The 12,114-nt window shown below is 44.1% G+C and overlaps 1 protein-coding gene across 1 annotated transcript in view; it reads right to left on the bottom strand.

Annotated features, from left to right (window-relative positions):
• Positions 1 to 12,114, bottom strand: part of TPPP (tubulin polymerization promoting protein) — a 105,887-nt gene that overhangs the window by 77,228 nt on the left and 16,545 nt on the right. The gene's annotated exons all lie outside the window — the stretch shown is intronic.

The raw sequence follows: 12,114 nt of genomic DNA, 5'->3' as shown, positions 1-12,114 counted from the left end.
GGATATGGGCGGAAAACTCTGTACTAACTGTGTGTTTGCTTCTGAAATGGGTAAGAGACCACATCCTTTTAACACAGTTTAGTTAGTTTGTGTAGAGAATACCACATGTGCCCAAGTGTGCGTTTTACTTCTGAATTACGTGCAAAATTCTTTTTGTTTGATTCCCAGTGCTCACATGTGACAGCAATGAATATGATATCATGCCTAGATTAGATTTTGGCTCAGTTTCTGCCTCCCCTCAGGCCAGTCACCAAATTATCTGATGTAACCTCAGAGGACTCAGACATACCCATATTTCTCCTTTTCCTACTCAGCCTCGTCCTGCACTCTGGAACCGCAGCTGACCATAAGCTATTTGTTGTGCAACACCTGCTGATCTATTTGGGGCATTTTCCAGGATAGAACCTGGGTCCCAAGGACATACCCTTAACCTGCCCCAATACCCACCAGATGCATAGCAGAAATCAGGCTGTATTCAATCTTGTAGCGTGGGTACAGGTTGTAACAACATGCAACTAAAGACTGTACCACTGGAATTCACACTCTCAATAAGGCACATAAATTTCATGTGGCCAATGATTAGCATCTCCCACTCTTAGGCAGAAGAGGGGAGAAAACAGAAGGACAAAGTTTAGTACTGGAACAGTAAATTTCCTTTTTTCTAGTATTTGAGCTTTGTTGTGTAAACTATAATAACGTAATTGTCATTTGAATTTTCTACCTTAACTCATTCTTAAAGTTACTTCCCAGACAAAAATCTTTAAGAAATCACTATATTATTTCACATTTACCAGCAGGACAATACATTTTCAGAATTTATACTCTTAATAAAGCACCTAGGTTAGTTCTACACAACTCTCAAGACCATCACAGGTTTTTCCAGACATCATATTGGCTCTCTTAAAAAATCATACACAATTATTGCATATATCTTTACCTATTTTCAACAGAGTGCATCCTCTCTGAGAGCTGAGAGAGCAATCTATTGTGAAGTAGGAGGTTATAATGAACTTCTTGAAGCTAGAATTTTGTAGCCCTACACTATAGGCAATCTTGTAACAAAGACTACTACAACAAAGGGAGCTTTGTATTGCCATTACATAATAAACTTGCACCACATAATGTGTCCATAAGGGATATTGCTCAGACTGTGAAGCGGCAGTGTATATTTTTAAAGGTTTAAATAAAGACTCAGAGAGCCAAATAAATTACATTAAAAAAGGAGAGGTCTTCATACTAATAAGAACGGCCACAATGAGTCAGACCAAAGGTCCATCTAGCCAAGTATCCTATCTTCTGACAATGGCCAATGCCAGGTGCCCTAGAGGGAATGAACAGAACAGGTAATCATCAGGTGATCCATCCCGTTGTCCATTCCCAGCTTCTGGCAAACAAAGGCTAGGGACACCATCCGTGTCCATCCTGGCTAATAGCTATTGATGGACCTATCCTCCATGAATTTATCTGGTTATTTTTTGAAACCTGTTACATTCTTGGCCTTCACAACGTCATCTGGCAAAGAGTTCCACAGGTTGAGTGGGTGTTGTGTGGTAAAAAAAAAAATACTTCCTTTTGTTTGTTTTAAACCTGCTGCCTATTAATTTCATTTGGTGACCCCTAGTTCTTGTGTTATGAGAAGGAGTAAACAACACTATTTACTTTCTCACACCAGTCATGATTTTATAGACCTCTATCATATCCCCCAGTAGTCATCTCTTTTCCAAGCTGAAAATTCCCAGTCTTATTAATCTCTCCTCATATGGCAGCTGTTCCATACCCCTAGTCATTTTTGTTGTCCTTTTCTGAACCTTTTCCAATTCCAATATATCTTTTTTGAGATGGGGTGACCACATCTGCATGCAGTATTCAAGATGAGGGCGTACCATGGATTTATATAGAGGTAATATGATATTTTCCGTCTTATCTATCCCTTTCTTAAGGCTTTACAACATTCTGTTCGCTTTTTTGACTGTCGCTGCACATTGAGTGGATGTTTTCAGAGATCTATACACAATGACCCCAAGATCTCTTTCTTGAGTGGTAACAGCTAATTTAGACCCCATCATTTTATATGTATAGTTGGAATTATGTTTTCCAATGTGCATTACTTTGCATTTATCAACATTGAATTTTCACCTGTCATTTTGTTGCTCAGTCATCCAGTTTTGAGAGATCCTTTAGTAGCTCTTTGCAGTCAACCTGGGACTTCACTATCCTGAGTAGTTTTGTATCATTTGCAAATTTTGCCACCTCACTGTTTACCCCTTTTTCCAGATCATTTATGAATATGTTGAATAGGTCTGGCCCCAGTACAGACCCCTTGGAGACACCACTATTTCACAGAATATCAGGGTTGGAAGGGACCTCAGGAGGTCATCTAGTCCAACCCCCTGCTCAAAACAGGACCAATCCCCAATTAAATCATCCCAGCCAGGGCTTTGTCATGCCTGACCTTAAAAACTTCTAAGGAAGGAGATTCTACCACCTCCCTAGGTAACGCATTCCAGTGTTTCACAACCCTCCTAGGGAGGAAGTTTTTCCTAATATCCAACCTAAACCTCCCCCACTGCAACTTGAGACCATTACTCGTTCTCCTGTCATCTTCTACCACTGAGAATAGTCTAGAACCATCCTCTTTGGAACCACCTCTCAGGTAGTTGAAAGCAGCTATCAAATCCCCCCTCTTTCTTCTCTTCCGCAGACTGAACAATCCCAGTTCCTTCAGCCTCTCCTCATAAGTCATGTGTTCCAGTCCCCTAATCATTTTTGTTGCCCTTCGCTGGACTCTCTCCAATTTGTCCACATCCTTCTTGTAGTGTGGGGCCCAAAACTGGACACAGTACTCCAGATGAGGCCTCACCAATGTCGAATAGAGGGGAACGGTCACGTCCCTCGATCTGCTGGCTATGCCCCTACTTATACAGCCCAAAATGCCATTGGCCTTCTTGGCAACAAGGGCACACTATTGACTCATATTCAGCTTTTCGTCCACTGTCACCCCAGGTCCTTTTCCGCAGAACTGCTGCCTAGCCATTCGGTCCCTAGTCTGTAGCGGTGCATTGGATTCTTCCGTCCTAAGTGCAGGACCCTGCACTTATCCTTTTTGAACCTCATCAGATTTCTTTTGGCCCAATCCTCCAATTTGTCTAGGTCCTTCTGTATCCTATCCCTACCTGCCACCGTATCTACCACTCCTCCTAGTTTAGTATCATCCGCAAATTTGCTGAGAGTGCAATCCACACCATCCTCCAGATCATTTATGAAGATATCGAACAAAACCGGCCCCAGGACTGACCCTTGGGGCACTCCACTTGATACCGGCTGCCATCTAGACATGGAGCCATTGATCACTACCCACTGAGCCCGACAATCTAGCCAACTTTCTACCCACCTTATAGTGCATTCATCCAGCCCATACTTCTTTAACTTGCTGGCAAGAATACTGTGGGAGACCGTGACAAAAGCTTTGCTAAAATCAAGAAACAATACATCCACTGCTTTCCCTTCATCCACAGGACCAGTAATCTCATCATAGAAGGCGATTAGATTAGTCAGGCATGACCTTCCCTTGGGGGTGAATCCATGCTGACTGTTCCTGATCACTTCTCTCTCCTCTAAGTGCTTCAGGATTGATTCCTTGAGGACCTGCTCCATGATTTTTCTGGGGACTGAGGTGAGGCTGACTGGCCTGTAGTTCCCAGGATCCTCCTTCTTCCCTTTTTTAAAGATGGGCACTACATTAGCCCTTTTCCAGTCGTCCGGGACTTCCCCCAATCGCCATGAGTTTTCAAAGATAATGGTCAATGGCTCTGCAATCACAGCCGCCAACTCCTTTAGCACTCTCGGATGCAACGCATCCGGCCCCATGGACTTGTGCACGTCCAGCTTTTCTAAATAGTCCCTAACCACTTCTTTCTCCACAGAGGGCTGGCCACCTACTCCCCATGCTGTGTTGTCCAGCGCCGCAGTTTGGGAGCTGACCTTGTTCGTGAAGACAGAGGCAAAAAAAAGCACTGAGTACATTAGCTTTTTCCACATCCTCTGTCACTAGGTTGCATCCCTCATTCAGTAAGGGGCCCACACTTTCCTTGGCTTTCTTCTTGTTGCCAACATACCTGAAGAAACCCTTCTTGTTACTCTTAACATCTCTCACTAGCTGCAGCTCCAGGTGTGATTTGGCCCTTCTGATTTCATTCCTACATGCCCGAGCAACATTTTTATACTCTTCCCTGGTCATTTGTCCAATCTTCCACTTCTTGTAAGCTCTCTACATTCTGAAAACTGACCATTTATTCCTACCCTTTGTTTTCTATCTTTTAGTTTTTATTACATTTTTTGGTATTTTTTCTACATTTTCAAATATATTGATTTTAATTACAACACAGAATACAAAGTGCACAGTGCTCACTTTATATTTTTTTATTATAAATATTTGCACTGTAAAAATGATAGTTTTTTTCAATTCACCTCACACAAGTAATGTAGTGCAATATCTTTATCATGAAAGTACAACTTAAAAAAAGTCGATTTTTTGTTACATAACTGCACCCAAAAACAAAACAATGTAAAACTTTAGAGCCTACAAGTCCACGCAGTCATAATTCATATTTAGCCAATTGCTAGGACAAACATGTTTGTTTACATTTACAGGAAATAATGCTGTCTGCTTTTTATTTAGACTGTCACCTGAAAATGAGAACAGGCGTTTGCATGGCACTTCTGTAGCCGGCGTTGCAAGGTATTTACGTCAGATATGCTAAACATTCATATGTCCCTCATGCTTCAACCACCATTCCAGAGGACGTGTCCATACTGATGACGACGCATTCTGCTCAATAACGATCCAAAGCAGTGCAGTCCAATGCATGTTCATTATCATCATCTGAGTCAGATGCCACCAGCAGAAGGTTGATTTTCTTTTTTGGTAGTTTGGGATCTGCAGTTTCTGCATCAGAGTGTTACTCTTTTAAGACTTCTGAAAGTGTGTTCCACACCTCGTCCCTCTCAGATTTTGGAAAGCACTTCAGATTCTTAAACCTTGGGTCAAGTGCTATAGCTATCTTTAGAAATTTCACATTGGTACCTTCTCTGTGTATTGTCAAACCTGAGGTGAAAGTATTCTAAAAACGAACAACATGTTCTGGGTCATCAAATATACGGCAGACTGCGGCTAAAAAACAGAACAGGGACATACAATTCTCCCCCCAACGAGTTCAGTCACAAATTAGCGCATATTTTTTAATGAGTGTCATTATCTCTTGTAAATGTAAACAAACTTGTCTGTCTTAGCAATTAGCTGAACAAGAAATAGGACTGCGTGGACTTTCTAAGCTCTCAAGTTTTACATTGTTTTGTTTTTGAGTGCAGTTATTTTTTGTACTTAATTCTACATTTGTAAGTTCAACTTTCATTATAAAGAGATTACACTACAGTACTTGTAGGAGGTTAATTGAAATACTGCTTGTGTTTCTTTTTTACAGAGCAAATATTTGTAATCAAAAATATATCTAAAGTGAGCACTGTAATTGAAATCATATATTTGAAAAAGTGGGAAACATCCAAAAATATTTAAATAAATGGTGTTCTATTATTGTTTAACAGTGAGAGTAATCGCAATTAATTTTTTTTAATCGCTTGATAGCCCTATCTATAATTTATCTGTACAAATCCTTGGTTACACTAGGAAGCTTAGCAAAAAAGGATACCTTGTATCTTGTTTAGGAAAAACACTGATTCATCATCAACTGAAGCTACATCCTTCCAGGCAATACAAATAAAATACTTCAGTAAGCTTTCAAGGACAAATGTTCACAAACCCCTTGAAAACAAAAATTAAGAGACTTAATCAGGCACAGAATAGCAAAACATGAAAGCTAAGAAACTAACTCCATTAATTTTACATTATTTCCCATTAATCAAAAACAGAATTTCAATTTAACTTATCAAAAACTATGTAACCCAGCACAATCATGGGAAGGAGATTTATATTCCAAAGTGAATATGGACCAGTTGTATATTTTTAAAAAGTCAAGCATGGTTATGAATTTAGGATGGGGTGGGCAAACTTTTTGGCCCGAGGGCCACATCGGGGTTGTGAAACTTTATGGAGGGCTGGGTAGGGAAGGCTGTGCCTCCCCAAACAGCCTGGACCCCACCCCCTATCTGTCCCGTCCCACTTCCCACCGCCTGATTGCCCCCCTCAGAACCTCCAACCCATCCAACCCTTACCTGCTCCTTGTCCCCTGACTGTCCCCTCCCAGGACCCCTGCTCCTATCCAAACCCCCTGCTCCCAGTCCCCCGACTGCCCCGACCGTTATCCACACCCCTGCCCCCTGACTGCCCCCCAGGACCCCACCCCCATCCAACCCCCCTGTTCCCCATCCCCTAACTGCCCCCCCAAGAACCTCTGCCCTATCCAACCACCTCCTAACAGGCCCCCCTGCTCCCACACCTATCAAACCACCCCCCTGCTCCTGACTGCCCCGATCCCTATCCATACCCCCGCCCTCTGACTGCTCCCGGGACCCCACCCCATATCCAACCCCCCCTGCTCCTTGTCCCCTGACTGCCCTGACCCTATCCATGCCCCCACCCCCTATCCAACCCCCTGCTCCCCGTCCCCTGACCACCACCCCTGAACCTCCACCCCATCCAACTGCACCCTGCTCGCTGACTGCCCCCCGGGATCCCCTGCCCCTTATCCAACCCCTCCCCGCCCCTTACCACACTGCTCAGAGCGGCAGGAGCTCACAGCCACACCACCACCCTGCCTGGCGGGAGCGGTGGGCCAGACTGCCAGTGACACAGCGTGCTGAGTCTGCAGGGAAGGGGCCGGGGTAGCTTCCCCATCCGGGAGCTCAGGGGCTGGGCAGGACGGTCCCGCGGGCCACTGTAGTTTGCCCATCTCTGATTTAGGATTAACTAAAAAGGATTTTGATTCTCCTTTACATTCTAAGCAGCAGAAAAGGAAAACAAAAACACCAGCTTCTGTGCAATTTTAAGGGAAGAAGAACTTGAGAGCACTGTATATTTAAAAACCTGAACATTAAAAAGTCAAGAAATTCTAAATAAAGGTTGAATTAAATACACACATACAAAATATGAAAATATATAATTAAGGTTACCCAAACAACTGTAATTTTGCTTTTCTTTCCTCAACACCACCCAAAAAGCCTACTGAACTATGGGGGGGGGGGGAGAGAGAGAGAGAAAGAGTCATCTAAAACTTATAAACTCCACAGAGCCAGCCTGAGCACTTTTTAGCAGGCCTGAGAACCAATGTTTTGCCACCACTCTCTTTCCCCCACCCCACCCAAACATCAGTCCACCATGCTCACACTACTATACAACAAAGATGGCCTTAGGATATTTTTGTCCCTTCTTGGGTTTGTTTGGGTTTTTTTGCGAGGGGTGTGGGGGGGGCAGGGCCGGCTCTACAGTTTTTGCCACCCCAAGCACTGAAAAAAAAAAACCTGCTGCCACGGACGGCAAAGGGGAGAAGCTGCTGTCAATTTGCCACCGCAGCCGGCGGAACATAGAAGCTGCCGCCAAACTGCCGCCCCGGCCAGCACCACTGAGGGGCTGCCGCCGAATTGCCACCACCACAGAAACACTGCCGCCCCAAGTACCTGCTTGGAACGCTGGTGCCTGGAGCCGGCCTGGGGTGGTGGTGGGGGGGTGGGGGGGGATGATGACAGGGAGGAGAGGAAACAAGGTTAGTTTTTGGGATGCACCACAAATGTAACAGACTCATGTTCATAAAAACATTATGTGCATTTAGGTCTCTGCTCCTTTAAGCCTCCCATTGCTGGATATCATCTCTGTGCTGAAGCCTTTGCACAGCTGCCAACATTTTAAAAAAGCTTTGTGAAATAACTGTTCAAATGAACTGGGGTTCCAGGATGCCTTTGGCCCAAACAACTGGAGGATTGTGTGTGCAGCCCAGTGAATCGTACATATACTGTGCTTTATATATACTATTTCATTCTCACAAACTACAAACTGTTGTTCCCCCTTCCAGTTTGAGGTAGGTAAACATTATTGCCCATTATAGAGATGGAAAAAGTAAGCTGTAAAAGTTAAATGATTTGACCAAGGTCACAGAAAGATTCAGGTTTGAACTAGGATTATAATGTGGAAGTCCTTTATTTACAGTTCCATGCCTAGTCCACTAGATCACGTTCCCTCCCATGTTACTGAACTGCCTTTCCTTGTGGTCACAGATTGCCCAGATTAGTCACTGCAGAGGTGCCAACTCAGCTGCAAGCAACAAGCCCAGAGCATAGTTATCCAAGTACCATCAATGGAAGCCGCATAATGATCTGGAATCCTCCCAAAAATGCAGGAACCTACAGCTAACATGTCCGTGCATCCCAACTGCCAGTGCTGGGTAGCCTTAGAAGACGCACGAATACCCTGTGATCTTTAGGACACAAACTTTCAGCCCTAGTGATCAGTTTACAATGATTTGCATCTGTTTATTTTGCTAGAAAGAGGGCTGTACACTTATGGCTAGAGCCCTGGGATGTTTTAAATGAAAGCAGAGATTGTCTTTTCTATTTACCAACCCTCAAATATGGAAGACCTGTGGGTTTCACTGGCTTTAAATTTCCTGTGGGGTTTATAATTTCAGTAGTTTATAAACTCTACAGAAACATCTGTGGGTCTTGCATGTTCTAAAGCAGTTACTGCAGACGGTGTCCAGCCCAGCCCCTTGTGACCTGCTGCACGAAGGCCCTGACATTGCTTAGGAAGCAGCAGAGCAAGTCAGTATATTTTGTGTAAAAGAGGCACGAGCCAGCATGAAGCATTCGGAACATTGATGTTTCTAGTGTAAGTATTGTTCTTTCTCCCACCCCACACAGAACTAGACAAAGGTATCACTCATCACCAATGGCAGCCTATTAACTCAAATGTAAGATATCTACACCAAACCATGTATCTGGCTGATGAATCTTGCCCATATGCTCAGGGTTTAGCTGATCGCCATATTTGGGGTCGGGAAGGAATTTTCCTCCAGGGCAGATTGGAAGAGGCCCTGGAGGTTTTTCGCCTTCCTCTGTAGCATGGGGCACGGGTCACTTGCTGGAGGATTCTCTGCTCCTTGAGGTCTTTAAACTACAATTTGAGGACTTCAATAGCACAGATAGGTGTGAGGTTTTTTTTGTAGGAGTGGTGGGTGAAATTCTGTGGCCTGCGTTGTGCAGGAGGTCAGACTAGATGATCATAATGGTCCCTTCTGACCTAAATATCTATGAATCTATGAATCTATGAATCTCTGAGTTACGACATTACAACACAGCATTAGAAAACTCTCTAAAGTGAGATCGCCTACATTTTCGAACCTCCCTATTTCCTTTCCCAAATGCCTTGTCCAATTTGTCTCCAGCTTTCCAGAAATATTCTGGCCTGGCACCGGACCACACCTAAGATTTCAAGTAGCTTGCTTTCAAATGGGTGTCACCACAGGTTTATAATGGAAGCCTTGCTTCAACATTAACTATGGAGAGACACTAGCTTTTGTATCAACTGAAGTGTACATTCTAGGATAGAGGAGTCAAGGGGTTAGAGCAATCCAGCCAATTTATTCTACTAACTATGCAGTGTATAATTATTTACAGCCTCAATTTCTTAGACACAATCCAGCTAAGCTGAGAGAGAGCTGTGTATCTTAAAACAGTTTTGAATTATTACTCTCCTCGCTGATCAGTAATTTTTTTTTTCTCTAAAACTATTCACCAGCTGGCTGCGACAAGGTCAAAAGTCTTGTGAACTAAATAAGTAAAGTTTTCAGTCCACATTATTTACAGGAACAGAAGACATTTTTAAAGACAGGCACACAGGGACAAATCCTGGTTGGACTCTCCACTGAGGTTGGGAGAAAAAGAATCAGCAGTTTTACCAGCTACATTCTCCCTTGCAAAGGAATTGCCATGAGCTTATCCACCCTGCCTCCAGCCCCTGCTTACTCCAAACCCTAAATTTCAATGACACAGATGTGGAACCACTGCTCCATGGGAACCACTGTGAACCACTGCTCCATGGGACACCAAAGATGCAGCTTCCCTTGACTGGCCTCTACATAGCCTGCTTCCCACCCAAAGGAGAGAACTGTGGCAATTCTGAGCCTTCCATGCCTGTAGAGTGGGACAGGAAGAGTTGAGCCCACAGTGAAAAGATTACATTTATAAGAAAATCTATTTCCCTACAGGTTGGAAAACTTCATCTCAGATTGCAACAATTCCTTCAAGCATTATATCCCAGGGTGATAATTTTTTTTTTCTAATTTGTGGGGCAATAGGTTCCTACTATCAACTTCACCTCTAGTCAACAGTGTATGCCTCCCAAACAACTGTAAGCCTCAGATCATAGGCCTTCTTTTACTTCCACTGAAGATAAAATTGCCAGGCATAGATACCAACCCTCTGAGTTTTCAGACCCTACTATGAGTTTATGGAGAGGAAAAAAACTAGTCTATGGGGAAATCCCATCTGATTGGCCGCCCCATTTCCCTGCCTGCTAAATAGGATAAATGGGAACAGTCTTTATGCAGATCAATGAAAACACGTACTCCTTTTCTATATGCATATTTGTTTAGTTGGCTGAGTGGGAACTTGGTGGCATTTCTCGGTCTGTAGCATGACAACTTTTGAACACTGCCGGAGATCAATTCCAAAATGGTAGGGAATATCCTAGGTATCAGTGAGCTGAACTCAATTTCAGTGAAAAATCAGAAAAACCAAAAGGTAGGAAATGAGGGGGGAGGACACGCATAGGGTATGTCTACACTGCAGGTAGACCCCTGTGATGCCAGCTGACCGGGGCTCACGGGGCTTGTGTAGACAGACCCCCCACACACACACATCCCCGGGTCTTTAGAGCCCAGATTCCTGCACAAGCTCAAATGTCTACACCACAATTAAACAGCCCCTTCGACAAAGCCCCCACAAGCCCAAGGCAGCTGAAAGGTGCCAGCCACAGGTTTTCAATTGCAATGTGAACACACCCTCAGAGCCAGCAGTTTCAGCCATCTCAGTAATTCTCTACAGATCAAAGAAATGGTTGATGGCAGCCATTAACACCTTCCAGCATAATATCTGCCCAGCCTTCCACTAGTTTAACATGCTGACACCATGAAACATTTCTCTTTCAGAAAGGGAGTTAAAAAAAGAGGTAGGAGGGAAGGGGGGGGGGGGGCGCGCTGTGGGGGGAAGAGTGGCCCAGCTCCTGGCATGGGGCAGGGGACAAATAGGTAACCGTGGTATGAAGGAAAATAGGGATGAATGGGGGACAATAGTATGGGGGGCGGGGGACATGGGGTGACACAGAACCCCTTGTATGTGGCAGGGAGGAGAATAGTGGGAAGGGGGAAATGAGGGGGGCAGGTGGCGTACTGGACACAGAGCCCCTGGCACATGGCAGGGAGTCCCTGAAACAGAGGAGGATGGGGAGGTATCTGCACAGAGGGAGGTTTGTTTGTTTGTTTTTGGAGGGGCGGGGAGTGGAACGGATGGATGCAAGGAGCCCCAGTGTATGGAATAAGCTCAGCCTACAGAAGAAACAAGGAGTGCATAATCTTCTGTCAGGACATTTTTCACCTTGCCTTCACAAGTCATTTTTACTCCCATCCACGTCTGCTTGGAATTTTCCTCTTCTTGTCTGATTTCACTGTCACAACAGTTCCAGCCTCACCTGCCACAGCTACACTGTCAGTTTCTGAGGCCAGCCAAGCAAAGATTTCTTCCCCCTCAAATACCTTCTCAGCTGGTCCTTAAAACTGAAAAGCCATATGTACTTAAGTTGGATAATACACAGTGCTCAGCCTTCATCAGTAGCCAAGTGTATGACCCTCGAGTTTTATGTTCCTTACAATCTTGTTTATTTTCAAGTATTGGCAGGTATGCCATTGACTTCAATGCAAGTAGGATCAGAACCCATATTTTTGGGCAATTTGTGGAACGTATAGGCTAGAATTTTCAAATTTTTCAAATTCTGAAGCAAAATAGTGATCAAAACATCACATTAGTCAGTCCTCATTTAAAAAATATTCGGCACGATTAGCAGGTGCATCCAACACTGCTTATATCCTTCCGAGCAATCTAAGCAAAAGGCAG

This window comes from Eretmochelys imbricata, chromosome 2 (assembly GCF_965152235.1).
Source record: "Eretmochelys imbricata isolate rEreImb1 chromosome 2, rEreImb1.hap1, whole genome shotgun sequence".
Lineage (NCBI taxonomy): Eukaryota > Metazoa > Chordata > Testudines > Cheloniidae > Eretmochelys > Eretmochelys imbricata.
This window is presented reverse-complemented; position numbering and strand designations above follow the sequence as displayed.